The sequence below is a fragment of the Sceloporus undulatus genome, chromosome 6 (assembly GCF_019175285.1).
Source record: "Sceloporus undulatus isolate JIND9_A2432 ecotype Alabama chromosome 6, SceUnd_v1.1, whole genome shotgun sequence".
Taxonomy (NCBI): Eukaryota; Metazoa; Chordata; class Lepidosauria; order Squamata; family Phrynosomatidae; genus Sceloporus; species Sceloporus undulatus.
Genome location: NC_056527.1, coordinates 20,895,671 through 20,912,739, shown reverse-complemented (window position 1 = coordinate 20,912,739; position 17,069 = coordinate 20,895,671). Strand labels below are relative to the sequence as shown.

Genomic DNA, 17,069 nt, shown 5'->3' with positions numbered 1-17,069 from the left:
TAATCAAATCATGCCTGGCACCAATTCTCAGCATCTTATGCACCAGGATAGCAAAAAGCAACTGCATGCCGTTAGAGCTGGAACATGGGCATTATGAACCAGAATTTTCCCAGTAATCCTATGGTGCCATAAAACAAATCCCATGGCAAATGCCTCCTATATATCTTTGAGATAAGTGACACACTTCTAGTGTGGACATTTTTTAACTTAGGAGGTACCTGGGCAACCTCTCTGTGTTATTGGTCTGCCTGCCCACTTACCTGCTCTAGGTATGTATTATTCTTTGGACCTGACCACATAAGGCATCTTTTGTCAGAGATTTGAGATACTGAAATTTCACTGATCTTTACCAGGCGAAAGCTACAAACCTGTGACCCTGAGCTTTTTAAGACTTAAGACTTCATTCCCAGCAAGGATTAATTGGACATTAGATTTTTTGCAAAGATGAGACAGAATTCACAACTGTTCACATGGGCAAACTATAGATGTTGTAACAGATAGACTTGATATCAATATTGGAACATGGTATTTTATTCCATAGCCAAGAAAGCTGTGAAATTTGGGGGTCACTTTTTCAGTTCCTTATTTAATTGATCTTGGTGGGTCATCCAAGCTTACTAATTCACATATATACAAATATGGAAATTACTTCTGCATTTATATTCTACTTCATAATTTCTCCCCATTACTCTATTTTCCTTCTCAACTTTCAAAGTGACACATTCCTCCCAAGGTGTTCTTATCCATGCTTCCAGAAATGATTATCTTGACTGGCTTGCCCTGATGCCCTGCTTCCACTTATCAGCTTGGGGTTTAAATAATCTAGGGTCAGTTGACCTTTCTTAAAACCAAATGGCCTCAATCAGTTCTCTGGCACCAAATGGAAAAACAACAACAAACCTGAACTTATTTCCACCAACTAAGAATATCTGGAGATGAACTAGCCAAGGAACAGATTTAACTTTGAAGGATTAATTTATCTGCCGCAGCACGATTTTCTATGGACCCCTTTGGACTACCCAATTGTAGCATTGTAATTTCACTTTACCAGTCATTGCTGCATCCTGTGGAATCCTGGGGTTTGCAATTCAGGGAGGGTCATTCAGAAATCTCAGGCTTTAGTGCCTCACCAAACTACAAGTTTGAGGATTCCATAGGATGCAGCTATGGCAGTTAGAGTGGAATCATAGCGTATTGTAGTGTGAAAAGGCCTCTAAACTCACCCAAATACACTGCAATTTGTGTAATTCAGCACTTAAATATACTCTGATTTAGCCACCCATATATATGTTGCCTTTCCTTCTCCCCAAGAAAACCTAGATAAGAAAATCCAACTATCCTGTTTTGCAGGGACAGTCCCAATTAATTCTCTGCCATCATACCTTTCTCTCTCCTCCTCTCTCTTTCCCCCTTTGTGCTTAGCTTACTTTGGTTGCTGCAAGAAGGTTGCACTTGGTTAATTCAGTGGAGGGAGAGGTCTGGAGGAAGTGGGATCATGCTCTTCCCTGCAGATTCTAACAAAAGCAAACTGCTGCAGTCTCATCTAACTTAAGTCTTCTTCCTCGTTAACAACTTTTGCCATCTTGACAGCACTCTAATGTTGCTTGGCCACACATGTCTGAGTTTTCATCTCTGAAATGTTGGAGGACATGCGCCTACCATAACTGAAATTAGAGAAGCACAGAATCTCATTAAATCTATACAGATTTGCCATAAATGTAGCAAACATTTGACATATAAACACAGATATCAGTGGAAAGGATTCATTGTTGTAGGGGAGATTTGTTTTTAGCCCATAACCTTTGACTACAATGGACACTTGGTATCTGCTGGAATTTGGTTCAAGGGCCTCCCTGTGGATACCAAAATCTATGGATGCTTGAGTCCTGTTAAATACATTGGCATAATAAAATTGTGTCCACTATATAAAATGGAAAACTCAAGATTCGCTTTTTGGAATTTATATATTTTGAAATATTTTGAAACCATATATGCTTGAATCTGTGGATAAAAATCCATGAATATAGAGGGCTGACTATAATAGCATTTTTAAAGCCATTTTTAAATGGAGATAATTAAAAGAACAGCTCATATTGACCTGATATGTTTCATCAGTCTGAAAATTTTCTCTTTTGCTACTCAGAATGACTTGTTTTCCTTTCCTAAGAACTGGGAGGCAGCAGTGGGGAGAAATTACACTAAGTGTAATCAGTTAGAACTGCAGCTCGGTGAAATAAAATAAGGTTTTACCAATGGATCTGCTGAACTGTTGGTTTAGCCTGGAACAGCAGGACCTTAATGCTCTTGTTTGCTTGGTATCACCTGTTCACTGAGAAAAAAGTCATAGGTCACAGTGAGCTGAAGAAGTCCAGCTGGGAACTCGATTATCCCTCTTCTTTGACAGGTCTGTACACTTTATAAAAGGGCTGCCTGCAAAGGAGAAGAGTTCTAGCTTTGGTCATCTTCTTACCTCAGCACATTTTAATCCACACAGCATGGCTTTCTGTGTTTTTTCTCTCTGAACAATCATTGATACCTTCTACTACTATTTTGTTTCTTTTCCCCTTAAGGTTTTCTCCCCTGGAAAGAAAGGAATCACATTACAGCAAGGAAAGCTAAAATAAACTTAACAGACTTTTTCCAACTGCTATTTTCACACTGAATAGGATGGGGACAGTTTTTTAAAAAAATACTTTTTAATTGGTATATACACAAACAAATACATCAATAGTAAAATAATGTTTTACATTATTTACATCTTAAGTGTAGCTTATGTTTACTTCCCATCAAGTCTTGCCAGTACTTTCCCCCTAACATTTTGTTCTTCCAAATATTTTAACATTTTCTCTTGTTCTCTCTAAAGTGTCCTTTTTCTTGATTCTAACCCACTTGTTGTATTGTTGCTTATATATTTTGATTTTCATCATTTTTTTCTTTGTTTCTCTCTATACTTTATTTCCTATTTCAACCATCTATCTATTAGACTCTCTTCATACTATTCCTTTTAAGCTTATCCATTTTTCTTCCATAATGTTAAAACTGGCTCCCATTCCTTATCTATCTTCTCTGTAAGGCAGTACGTAAGTCTATCTATTTCCATCATGCCAACTAATTTGATTATCCATTCCTCAATCTGTGGTGATTTTTTAGAATTCTATTTTTGAGCATATACAATTCTTGCGGCTGTAATCATGGTAAAGCAAGGGGTTGGTTGGAGTGGGGAGGACTCTGTGTTTTGGTACCCCCTCCTTGCCTCCCAGTCTTGCCTCTCTCTGCCAGTTACACTCACTCCAAATCCCCCGAAGGTTGGACACTTAACTTTTTCCATCCACTAGCCTTTCCTTGTCTTTCTCCCCTACAAGAAAGTCTTCTGCCCCCCAAGATAACTCTAGAGCTCTCCTCCAGCCTTCCTTCCAGCAATAAGGAGGTTGGAAAGAGGCTTTTCTGTCCCCCCACTTCAACCTTTTCTGCCTCTGGGAAGCAGAGACTCTGACCTAGGCCTCCTCCCCCTATTAAAATTGCCCTACTCATGGCTTCTCTGCCCTTCTGGCATCCCATAATAGTAATTTCTCAGGAAAGTTCCTCATCTGGCCCCAGAACCAACTATCCTCCCCTAGCCTGCCCAGGAAGGAGACTATTGCCTTCTGCCACATATTATGGCCCCACAGAGATCAACCCCCCAAGGGAGAAGAAGCATCAGAGTAGGGGAAGCATGGATGCCATTTGGAGGGGGGAAGAAAGGGGTCTTATTTTCTTCCACTCCCAACCCACCATGATAGGCTTATCATATCATAGCATCTATTACCACCAAAGCACCCTTCTTCCAGGGGACCCTCCAGACCCAACTCCAAAAAGGGAACATCTTCCCTCTCTCCACCAAGCAGCACAAGGAGTACTTATTTATTTATTTATTCCTTATCTTTCTCTTTGTATTGTTGTAATTGATTTTTATTTGTTCATTGCCCCAGGATTGTCTTGTGGACTGGGAGGCGATAAAGAAGTGTTATAAATGAATGGATGGATGAGGTAATCATCACCACCACCATGTCAAATGTCAACCCAACATCTCTCCTTTATTGCTCCATCCATACCTGTAATCCATCAGATGGTGGACTCCCATTATTCAGGTTATTGTTATTGAGTTACTGGGAAAGAACATGCAAGCTAGGAGAGGCTGTAGGAGTTTGCTTTTGCCTATAGTGGGTCCATAGTAAGGTGGAATAAAGGACAGGGCTCCTTTCCTTTAATGGTTGTGCAGAAGAGGGAAATTAAATAGGTGTTGCTTTTTGTGGAAGTAATACCTGTTGAAATTTTCCCTACAACCAATAAGAGGTGAACCCTGTCCCTAACTTCAGCTGGGGAAAAGCAGATTCCACCTCCTCCTCCTCTCCTTTTCCCTTTGCTGAGTTGAATGCAAATGCCTTTTTGCTTTTAGAACTCAGTTTGCAGCAACTGAAATGAGTTGAGGGCAAAGGGAGAAAGTAACTGGGATATTTGTATTCAACCAGTCCAGCAAGCCCGCAGTCTTGGTTTTATCTTTGACTCTTCTCTGTCGTGTATCCCTCAGATCCAGACCACAGCCAAGGCTTGTAGATTCTTTTTATACAGTATTGCCAAAATCCGACCATATCTCTCCACCTCTACTGCCAAGATCCTGGTTCATGCCCTAGTGATCTCACAACTCGATTACTGTAACATCCTCCTCCATGGGCTGGCCTCTCCTTACTTATCAGACCTGATTTCCTCCTCACCGTCCCCTCGGGCCCTCCGTTCTGGTAGTCAAGGTCTGCGGGTCTAGGTCCCAGCCCAGGATTTCCTCTGCCCCATCTCGGATTCACCCCTTTTCACTCGCTGCCCCTCACTCCTAGAACCTTCTTCCCCCACAAGCAAGAGCCATCACTTCTTTAACCAGCTTCAAAATGGAGTTGAAGACCATCCTGTTCAGAGAAGCCTTCCCAGGCATTGCATAATTGTCACTTGCTATTTGATGTTCTTTTGTTGTCTGTTTTATTGAATCATTTCTTGTATTGCTATGTATTTTATATGTATTATCCTACTAGAGAGGCCCCTTCCCCGCCACCTTTCCCTTCTCCTTTTGTGTCGTGTGTTTTTAGACTGTAAGCCTGAGGGCAGGGAACCATTGAATTAAAAAGATTGTATGTACAGCGTTGTGTAAATTTACAGCGCTTTATAAATAAAGATGATAATAATAATAATAATAATAATAATAATAATAATAATAATAATGGAAAAGCAGCTGAAAAACTGGGATGACAGAGGACTACTGGTAACTGGGGCTGATTCTTCAAAATCAGGACAGTTGGAGAGTATGGCACACCTTACATAAGTGTGTGAAGTAGCCCTTAGGAAAAGGATTTTGATCTATAAGCATTTTCTTAACTTCTTGATAGTTGCAGTTATAAAAAAAATAAGTTCTGAATTTATTTTTTTTAAACTATAAGCCATGTGATTGATTTATTGTAAAGTACTATCTTGTAATATATACAGTTGTAAAGATTGTTCTGCCCAGAGCTGCATGACAAACATATAACAGAGTTCCAATGTCTGTTCAGTACCAGATGTGTATTATCTCATCATATACATATGTTGTGGGGGAAGAATGCTTGGGCTTGAATCTATCTTCCTTACTGAAGAGGCGTGACTGGTACTACCAGTTAGTGCTGACATAAATAATAACCTGTCCAGCCCTCTCACAATCAAGTTGTGGGAGGGACTGAGCAGAGCATATGCTTCAGGTAGAAACATAGACAGAACCCACTCATCTGGTATTTCAGTTATGTAACTAATCCCTTTGCAGACATACCAGCTTTTCTGAATCTGTTTAACCTCCTACTGATATGTGGATCATACACATAGAGTTTTAAAGATGTGTGGAACATGTAATTGTACTTTACCCTCTTCAGTTCTCACCCCTGTTTTCATAGCCATCAGAGCCTGGAGATTCTTCCATTTCACGGATAAAGGAGCAGGATGGTCCTACCTATAGGCAGAGCAAAGCTGCCTTCTCAAGCAACAGAATGATGAGGGTCAGGCAGTTGGCAGGTGTTCTGTGTATTTGTGTGTGTGTTTGTATGTGTGACATTTTGCCCTGTGCTTCCTATGCTAGCTACATCCCAGTCCTCAGGTACAGTGAAAGACGATGTCTTGACATTAATGTTGACTATTGCTTGAGAAAATTACTTTAGAAAGTAATTAAAATTGATTCTCCCTTATCTGAAATAAGGAACCAGAAGTTTTGGCTTTGGGATTTTTTCCGAAGCTTGGAATATTGTTGTTGTATGCCTTCAAATTATTCCCAACTTGTAACCACTTATCATGGCTCTGCTCTGGTGCTAGCACAAACTACACTTCCCCAAATTCCATAGCATTGGGTCATGGCAGTTAAAGTGGTGTCAAACTGGATTATTTCTGCAGGGCAGATGCAGCCTATGAGAATGCCCTAGCTTCCAGACTTAAGCCCTTGTTGACGAAATACTTTTTACATTCTGGCCTTGATAGCCACGTAGGGAGTTGGCAGGGAGGCTGTGTGTATGGCAATGTATATTGTATACTACAAAATGTGATACATGAAATAGATATATGAAACTTCTGGATTTAGAGGAAGTGGCAGGAAAAAGCAATTGCTTTATATCCTGCTTGTGTGATTCATGGAAGCATCTAGTTATGGGAAACAGGATGCTACACTTTTATGGACCACTCTTGGACCCAACACAGTTTCCTTTATATTCTTGAAGAGATAAAAGGGAAAAAAAGCAGATCAGCTTTCCAGTTTTCACCAAAATGAAGATGATGCAAGGCAAATTCTCCTGCAGAAGGCATTCAACAGATGGGTTGCCACAACTCAGTCCCGATTAATAATCTGTCATCCCTCTTTTTCACCTGCTTTTTATATGTCCCAGTTTCTCTGTCTCCCCTCCCCTTTCCCCCTCCATCCTCAGCTGCTGCAAACTAACCTCCTCTTCATCCTCCAATTGGTGCAAACTAAGTTTAAAATATGAAAGTAGTTTGCACTGTATTAAGTCACTGGAGGGAGGGGAGAGCAGAGACAGGGACAGAATCTTGCCCTTCCCAGTAGACTCAGGGAAAAGTAAACTGCTGCAGCATCTCCTAACTTGCCTGTTCTTTATCATCAGTAACCTTTGCCATTTTGAGCACACTCTGATGTTGTCCCACTTTTCATCTATGAAATGTTGAAAGGCATGCTATTTTTAACAGGACCACATGCTTCAGTGCTTTTAAAAAATTAACCTCCAAGACTAAGGAGAGGGTTTTGTTTATGGGAGAATGCCTTTTACTGGAACGTTCCAAACTCCTCTTGTCTTTTTTTTTCTTTTTTAAGGAAGGGAGGTGGGTCCAAATGGCTTGTTCAACTCATGTCCATCTTAGCAGAGTTAGTAAAAAGCTGGGCTTCAAGAAACCCAGTTTTGTTGGTAGTATTACAAGACACAACCCCCAATGAATGTTTGAAAATAAGTACACTGGACTAATGCTGAGAAAGACAAGTCTGGTGGTCCTTATTTGTCGGGATGTATGATACAATGTATCTTTTAGGTTTTTGTAGGTTTTTTGGGCTATGTGGCCATGTTCTATAAGAGTTTATTCCTGACGTTTCACCAGCATCTGTGGCTGGCATCTTCAGAGCTTTGTGTTCGACTTCATACCTTTCAGTTCCTTTTTTCATTTGATCATTGACTGTAAATGGACTTAGAATGGTGTTTTGTGGGAATTTAACTCCTACCATCCTAGCTTGCACACCACATGGATTGGGGATGTGGCCAATTGTCCAACACACCCAGAGGACACTAGACTAGGCAAAGCTAGGCTAGATTTTCAGAACTAGATGAGGGTAGGATGGGGGTGTCGGTTCTGAGCATCTGAGGAGTGGGTGGGAAGTAAATTAAAATGGATGAGTAGAAATTGTCAAATTGTTTGAAACTCATCCTCTTCTGAGCAATCTGCTTTGTGTCAAAGTAGACCTGTTAATTAGGTGTATACAATTAAGGTGCAGCTTTCCTTAAAATATAAAAATGTAAACAGCAGCTGCAAGGGCTCTTAAGCAGCAGTGAGTGGGAAAAAATGAGGCCAGCCTCTTCTTTGCTGGCTGTCCTCTTGATGAATATATACCTGCCTGAAGCTTACATTTGCACCAGGAGGGAAGCCTTTGCTGGTACCAGTTATTCACACCTCAGATGGAATTCAAGGGACCTGCAAACTTGTATGAACCAACTTTCTAATACAGTAAGTCCCATTCTGTGTCCAAACAAGTATTTTATTCCTCTACCTTTAGTATAAGATTTATTCTCTGGACCATTGGAAGCTGGATGAATTTACAAAGGTGATGCATTAAGAAGATGAGCCATATCACTCCATCTTTCCTGTAGCATGATGATAGAATACATATACTGTATAAATAACTGCCCAGCAGCACTGGCTTCATACTACTGTTCCAGTTAGATGCTGTGTACTGTAATCTAGAGACCACTGAAAGGTGAAATCCCTGTAGAGAAGGATTTGTGAGATTCTGCAGGAAATTGGTATTACATGTAATTATTTCCTGCTGAGAAAGATCTAAGAGAGGGTTGAAGAAAAACTGCTATACTTTTCAGCAATTCACTTCTTGGGTTTAGACTGAAAATGAGTTTCCCTTGCTGTGTGTATACTGGAGGGGCCCCAAGGCATATTTCAGTAAAATATCAGCTTGTTATATTGTACCAGTCAAGTGCAAAATGGTATTACTAAATAAGTAAAAAATTCACAGCATCTCCAATAAGCAAGGAATTTGTGAACATTAGCTAATGAGATATATTGCTGGGGTACTTGTCTGGGAAGGAAGGGGGGGAAACCTGAGAAACAAGTTCCAGCTTCTGGAAAAAGAGTCCAGTTAGCACTTCATAAAGAACTGTTTTAGGAACATTAAACTAAGCCACTGGAAGTAGACATCTCTTCCCTCTCCTCTCCATACCAGCCCTTCTAGTGTTTAACAAAAGTGAGGAGGAGGAGGGGCAAGGCATCCTTCAGAGTGGATTTTGTAATGCAGAAAGAAAGCGGTGACTGCTGAATATTGGGCAGAGGTGCTTTGTTTGGGCAGATGATTCCCTTCCATTCCAACAGCCTACATCTTTCTATCTCTCTTGACTTCCCTCTGTGTTACATTTCCAGGGGCTGGAGTGGCTGCCACTGAAGTCCACTTTTAGCAGCCCATTGCCCATGCCTAAATCTGGTTCCACATCAAAGATGGCACCTAAATGAGGAATGGGACCTAAAGGAATTGAAAGCACAATCCTAAGTAGCAGGGAGGAGATTGTCAATGGAAGGGTTACTGTTGGAACCAGAGACCTTTTGTTTCATGGCACACAGGTTAGGAGATGTGAGGTGACTCCTTTTCTTCCTGTGGTTTTTGGAGTGTGTGTTGTTGTTGTTGTTGTTGTTGTTTTGAAGTCCCCTTTTATGAAAGGAAGAGATCTAGGTGGTGTTGGTAAGAAGACCAATCTGGGGCCTACTGTGGGGCTGAGAAGATTTTGGATCCAGTGGATCTAAGACCACCTCCATCTTCATGTACATTGTCTCATTATCTCCCCTTGCAGCAGTTCTTCATGATGAATCAATATTGTGGACATCATATCATGGATCTAAGGCTGAAAGATTGTCTTGTTAAATAATGTAGCGATAGGGAGGGATGAGACTTTGGGCTTCATCTAGACAGGCCAAAAGTATTATTCTTGTGTCTGGGCCCCCTACCCAATAACCAACCACACACTATGTTAATAATGAGATCTACGTTTTACACACGTTTTCTTCCTAACGAAGAACTATAATTTAAAAAATTTGTAATGAAAATAGTTCAGATAATGTCATTTGTAAAGATTTATTTCAGTTCATTTGGGGACATTTGCTGTTGAGGTGGGCCACAGTGTTAGTGGTGCATCTATCTAATTTCCCTGATGCTCTTGACTTTTCCTCCTGTTTCTAGTTGTACTTTTAGTTTGGAATTTTTATAGTATACAGCTTCAAGGGTGTCTGCTTTATTTTTTATTTTTAAAGAAAAACTCTCCACTCTGGAAGGTTAAATTCTCTTGCTAGTCAGTGTAGTAATCATTTGGCTCATGGTACCTCCGCTTCATCCTCTCCTGTCTTGGCCTTCTCACGGCTGATAAGATAACTAGCATTAGGTCTCCAACCTGAAATGATGAAACAGTAAAATAGGAGAGAAGGACAGAGGAGAAGATACACCTTGGTGATCTAGCTCTAATATAGAGAAGTGTTGCTTTTTTAAAGAAAATCTGAGGCAGCATTATGGTAATGGTGTTACCCCCTCCCTTCTGTTTCTCTGTTTTAGTGATGTATCACCAACAAAGAAAGTTTCAAAAAAGAAAGACCTGCTATAATTGGGATGACTTCACACTAGCTAAGTTTGGATAAATAAAAAGCCTGGTGGAAAACGTAACAGCATTTGAGAGAGGAAGTGACAAGAAGCAGCATTAAAGTCCAGACAAGACAGAGGTACTTCTGGTCAGTTGGGGAAGGCAGACCAGGGAATAGGTATCCAGCCTCTGTTAGATGGAATTACATTCCCCTTGAAGATGCAGGTTGACAGTTGGGTGTACTCTTGGGCTAAGCTTTGAACTTGAAGGCCCAGGTTACTGCAGTGACCAGCAATGCTTTTGCACATGTAAGGCTTCTGCACCAACTGCACCCATTATTTGAGATGCCTTAGTTACATCTCATGTCTTAGTTATATCCCATTTGGTTTACTGTAACACACTCTACTTAGGGCTGCCTTTGAAGAGTGTTCGGAAACTTCAGCTGGTTCAAAGAGCTGCATCCAGACTGTTAACTGGGGCAGGTTACTGAAACCACATAATGCCCCTGCTGAAATAGCTTCACTGGCTTCCAGTTTGTTTCTGTGCACAATTCAAAGTGCTGGTTATGACCTATAAAGCCCCACATGGCTCAGGTCCAGGCTGTTTGGCAGACCATATATATATATATATATATATATATATATATATATTGGGTAGACCATATATGAGCTGGCCTGGACTCTGAGATCTTCAGGAGAGGCCCTTCTCTCAGGCCCAGCAGCATCACAAGCACGGTTGGTGGGGACACAAGAGAGGGCCTTTTCCATGGCTGCCCCTAGACTCTAGAACTCCCTTCCCGCAGAGACCACAATGGCCCCCTCTTTGTTGTCCTGTCAGCAGGATAGTTTTATTCAGACAGGTGTTTAAAATCTTTAAAGAACTGTCTGGGGATGTTGTACTGTTTTAATTGTACAGTTTTAAAGTAGGTTTTATCTTTATAAACTGCATTTTATTCTTGTGATTAGTTTATTCTTTTTGTGTTTTAATATATGTAATTTAATAATGTAACAGTTTAATTCTATTTTAATTATCACTTTTGTATGTTTTAATTGTATTCTTTTAATTTTTAAACTTTGCTTTGAGTCTCAATTTTGGGGTGGAAATGGATATAAATAAGTAAACAAATAAAGGTACAAGCACAAAATACTCAAAATGACCTCTTTTGGATAATCCTTTTAAATGGGGATTCCTGATTTATAATTCAGTTTCTCAGTCAATGTGCTGAAAAGTACTGTACCTTTGAACTGTGGAGCAAAATAATGCTTTGTAAGAAGTTTTGGGAAGTCATGATACATGCTATACACACAAAAAGCAGCCATATTGCGTTCCCAGGGGTGTTGCCATCTAGCTTGTCAAGATAATTTCTTGTTTGTAATCATCCCAGGATTCCAACTAAAAGATAATTAGATTATTTGCTTTTCTCACAAAAATAAAGCCACAATGCATAACCAGTTTCTCTCAAGCTAGATAGCTACATTTGGATGGTGTTGGTTTATTACTCAGGTGCTGTTTCTTTCAGCTGTGTTGCAACTTGAGGGTTACAGCAAAGGATACAGAGCAGTTTTTAAGCAGGGACATGTCCTGGGGTACATTGGCATCCACATCTCCCTGTAGATTTGCAAAAATAGGCCATAGCCAGCCAGCTGCTGGTAAGGGTGCTCCCTCCTTGTTGAATGCAAGCACTGTATTATTTATCTCCCCATGTGACTAACTGTTCTAAACTTGAAGACTTTGAACTTGACAGAAGGAGGGGATAGCATATCACTGCTATAATTATTGCAAACAACATAATTAAAAAAAGAAACCATAATTATTTTTTTAACAATACAAGATGCTTTCTTGCTTCCAACCAATGCCAGATCTCTGTCCTCAGATCTCAATGAAAATTGCTACTTGGACCTTTTTCATTTGGACCCAAGGAAATGTTTGTTCCCAAAAAGCATCTTTGCCTGGTAATTTTAGAAGGAATTATGGTCCCTTAGAAATAGTGAGTGCAGTGCCACAGTAGCACAACAGCTGCCAGCTGCAGAAAACAAACTCTGTAACAAATACAGAAGATCGCAAAGCTCTTTAATCTTCAGAACTGTTCACTCTCATGCTCATCTTTTTTATTCTATTCCCTGTTGTATCCATGTGTGTGCATATTTTATACAGGACACATTTCTGTGCTGGCTGGCAGAGAACGATGCTGAGACTGAGCATGACCCTGAAAAATAGAGAATAATTTACTTCCCTCCTGAGTTTAAGCTCATGTTCTTCTTCAAATCTCAAGTGTATTGACATGAGGATAGTTAGGGTAGCTTATTTTTAAATGAAAATTATTCCGTTTCCGAAATGTTGCCCACCCAGCAGCCTGGGCTGCTGCAGTTGAGCTGGCCTCTTTGACCACATGGATGCAGATGGCCTTCCTTCTGTGTCCCTCATGCCTTCAAACTGTGGCTGGCTGGGGAATCCCTATATTAGCAAGCACTGCAAGAACACAAAAACAAGGCCCATGGTGCTCCTATGTTTTTGCACTGGCAGCTCAAAAACTTATATGCTATTTGAAGACCAGAGGCTAGATAACCCTTTTGTCATCTTATCTGCCTAATTCCCCAAATTTTATGGGATTTCAGACAATGATGTCTTGCACTTGTAACCTTCCTCCTTTTTTTCCCCCTGTTTCTACCATCTTCTTTTTCTTCTTCTTACTACAGAAATCTGTGAAGGAAACTGGTTGACTTGCTATGGTTCAGGCAACAATCTTCAAAGCCACTCCAGCTATAATACTTTGGTCTAAATAAAGACTTCTCAGAGCTGGGCACTTGCAGACTGGTGGAGATCCATGTTGGATGTTTTTCAGTGCCATGTGACATTTATTTAGTAGGAAAACAGCTAGCATGCTTATCCACTCAGCCAGCTAGCATGCTTATCAGTTCAGCCAGGCTGACTCTCTAGAGAATCATCAACTGTCATGGCAGGAACATGGCTGGTCCAGCTATCCAGAGACAATCATGGCCAATCACAGCAGCCCCCCTTTTGTTAGGACTTTACCACATGAGACTAAAAAGTGGAATTTTAACAGGATAAAAGCATCTTTGACTGATACTTATCACACAGGGTTGTGTCAGTCCTGCCGCTGCTGCTGCCTTGCATTCCATTTGTTGCAGTAATGCACTTTTTCATTGATGGACAAAACCTGTCAATAGGTTCTCAATCTCGCTGCTATTCCAATTCCTGTCTTCAAGTGATAGGTCCCTTCCATGCAGTTCTTCCTCTCAGGCAGTCATGTGGTATGAGTGTGTGTGACTTTGATCCTCTTTCCACTCCCACTTGCAGTTATTCAAGCCACCAATAGTTTCCCAAAGTTGGCTGCTGTCATACAGCAGTCAGCTTCGGGAGGCAGTTGTCAAGCGTGATCATTCATTCCCACCCTTCCTCCCACAAGGTGGAATTTGGCAGTGTGGAAAACAGATAATGAGACCATGGATTGCCAAAACGCTATCACGGGGGAAAGTGTCATTAGAAATGATACCAAACTGGTATGCTTCCATTCTTAAACTAGCACAATTGTGGTGAAACAGCAGGCTGGTATGATAAAGTCCTAAGGCTCTTCCTGTCTCTGGCATTTGCTGCCTGAGCTCTCTTAGTGATGGTAGGTTGACCAGCAGTGGGGATGTGATTTTGCTGTGTTTCTACATTGCCAGCCTAAGGCAGTGGATTTATCCTGATTCATGGTATGTCCAGGCCATGGTATGTCAGGATCTAATTTGTCTCTGTCAAAGCCCATCATAGCACTCAAACATTCCAGTGTGCATTTGAAGTTCAAGGAAGAGCCTTACTGGATCAAGGAAAGCATAATGCATTTCCCATAGTGCAGTAGTTCTCAAACTTTCGTCCACCAGATGATTTAGACTTCAGCTCCCATCATTCCTGACTGTTGGCCAAGTTGGCTGGGATTACTGAAGTATAAAACAAGTGGCAGACCAAAGGTTGGAAACCACTGCTATAGTAGATAGCCAGATGTTTCTGGGACGTCCACAAGCAAAGTATGGAGACAATACTCCTAACCATTGTTATCCTCCAACAAATACCTCTGAACTTGGAGGTTCCTTTGGCTGTCAAAATAATCCAAAGGGAGAGAGCGAGATAGAGCCTTTGTATTCCCTGACATTGTCCCAAACAGAGGCCCGTTACAGACCGCCCAAAAGGGGCGGTCTCAGGCCGCTGCCGGTTGCAGCGTGGAGGAGCCGCAGCAGCCAAACCATGCGACTCCTCCGCACTGCAAAAAAGGAGCGCGAAAATCGCGCTCCTTCCGGCAACCCGGAAGAGACGTCACAAATGCCAAAGCGCGCACTCGCGACATCTCTTCCAGGTTGGGACATGCGGACGCAGAGCGTCCACTACATCAAGATGGCGGCGCCCATCTGTATAGGGCGCCGCTATCTTGACGTATCGGTTACGCGTGAGGGGCAAGGCACATACGGAAGCGCCGCCCCTCGCACGTAATCGCGGCGCAAGGACGGCGCCTCTTAGGCCCGTCTGTAACGCGACTTCGTTTATATAGATAGGCACCAAACAAGGGCAGAAAAAGTCCAGGACCCTGTGTAATAGAATGGATATGAAGCAAGGTAATACAGCAGGGCAGGTTTCCCAGATTTTTATATGGAAAGATATATATTAGCATCTAAAAAACCTTCCCACCCCACACATAGAACCATTAAGTTCAGAATGTAGGTCAGGGGTAGGCAACCTGCGGCCCGCGGGCCGGATGCGGCCCGGCGAGGCCTTGGGACCGGCCCCAGCCCAGTCCTGCCGCCGATTGCCGCCGGGGCCTTTGGGGGGCAATTGTCTATAGCAGCCTCAGAAACATGCATTTATGTTAACATTTTTTAAAAAATCAGCAAATTTTTTCGCGTGTCCTCCATTTTTAAAAAAAAGTGTGCTCAATTTGAAAATGTTGTCCTACATTTGTCCTAGTTTATTTATATATTTAATTTTTTAAAAAATTATTTAATTATTTATTTTTTGGCTTCGGCCCCCCAGTTGTCTGAGGGACAGCAACCCGGCCCCCGGCTCAAAAAGATTGCCTACCCCTGATGTAGGTTACTCAACTGCATCATGGCATGCACACATGTAAACTAAGCTCAAGTGTTGAGTAATCTAGTGGTGGCAGATCTAATGAAAGAACTGCACGTGGGAGTAAGCCACAGTCAGAGTGCATAGAGACTGTACTGAAAGATCCTCAAGCTGCATGAAGTAATGAATAAAGCATATTGTTCACATAGTGTCTTACCAGAGGGAAAAAGTGCAAGAGTTGCTGTTTCATGGGTCTGTAACTGCTTTATCATATGGGCAGAGAAATCTGGCAGTTCTCATATGGCTGCATTTGAAAGCTTTCTGTCAGATCACCCAACCAGATAGCCAAATTCCAGCAAGGGAGCATAGCCAGTGGATCAAACAAACTCCCTGCTTAAGTTTCTCAACCATTCATTCCTTTGTGAGGCTCACATATAGGGAAATCACTTTTTCTCTATTCAGCCTAGTGAGAAACTCTCTGACTTAGGGTACTTTTAAGAAAGTTGGCACTTCCTCTCCCCCTTCACCCACATAACATTATCCATGCTCAGATTACAAGATGAACATCAAGCATTAAAGTGGGCAAGTGCTGGATTAACACTATACAGGTCTTTACATGTACTTAGAATCATGAAGTAGAAACACAGAATTGGAAAGGGACACAAGGGGCATTTAGTCCAATCCTTTTTGCTGCTGTTGTGTGCTTTCAAGTCATTTCAGACTTAAGGCAACTCTAAGTGAACCTATTATGGGGTTTTCTTGGCAAGATTTGTTCAGAGGAAGCTGACAGCATGTGACGGTTACCTCATGGGTTTCATGGCAGACCTGGGAAGTCCAACCACCAACCATGCAGATATTTGTTATTTGTCTCCAGGCTGTTTCAATGCATGACAACTCTAATGTGAGAAGGAGCTGGTAAAACCACCTCTGGGTATTCCTTGCTTGAGAAAACCCTATGAAATTCATGGCATCTCCATAGGTCAACAGGCAACTTGAAGGCATACACACACATACTGTGAACCTATTCTGGGGTTTTCTCAGCAAAATTTGTTCAGAAAGTGCTTGCCATTGCTTTCTGGAGCTGAGACAGTGCGACTTGCTTAAGGTCACCTAGGGGGTTTCCATTACTGTGTGGGGATTCAAACTCTAGCCTCTTCGAGTCCTAGGAGATTATTGCACTTCATTTTTTCCTCGATCCATTCATGGGCTTGGAACTGGCTTGAACGGGTGAAAACGGGTGTTATCACATAGTAAAATGCCACCGTTGCCGCCAGGAGACTATAAGCCATCTCCTAACCTTGCTTAGCCCTCTGATTTTGCAAGGATGGAAAGCTGCCATACTTCAAAATTGATGGGCTAAACACAGCTGGGAGATGGCTTGTAGTCTCCTGGCAGTATCCGCGGGATTTTGTTGTGCAATAACACCTGTTTTCACCCATTCAAGCCCATTCTCAGCCAGTGCCCGGATTGGGTGAAAAATGAAGTGTAATAGTCTCCCTAGTCTAACGTTCAAATGACAACACTACACTGCCTATACCATACAGATATAAACAGCTTGAATCACATTAGAATGTTTTCGTGTCTTGATCTACAGTTAAGCATTCTCCTTACTTACAAAAAGCACACTGG

The 17,069-nt window shown here is 41.6% G+C and overlaps 1 protein-coding gene across 3 annotated transcripts in view; it reads left to right on the top strand.

The window, feature by feature from the left end:
* The window catches only part of JCAD (junctional cadherin 5 associated), an 83,531-nt gene that overhangs the window by 16,782 nt on the left and 49,680 nt on the right, over positions 1–17,069 (top strand). Inside the window, exon 2 of one of the 3 annotated variants that reach the window (XM_042475537.1) lies at positions 10,358–10,521. The exons of the other annotated variants lie outside the window; for them this stretch is intronic. The gene's annotated coding sequence lies outside the window, so the exon portion shown is untranslated. The remainder of the gene's footprint in view (positions 1–10,357; positions 10,522–17,069) is intronic. 3 annotated transcript variants of the gene reach the window in all.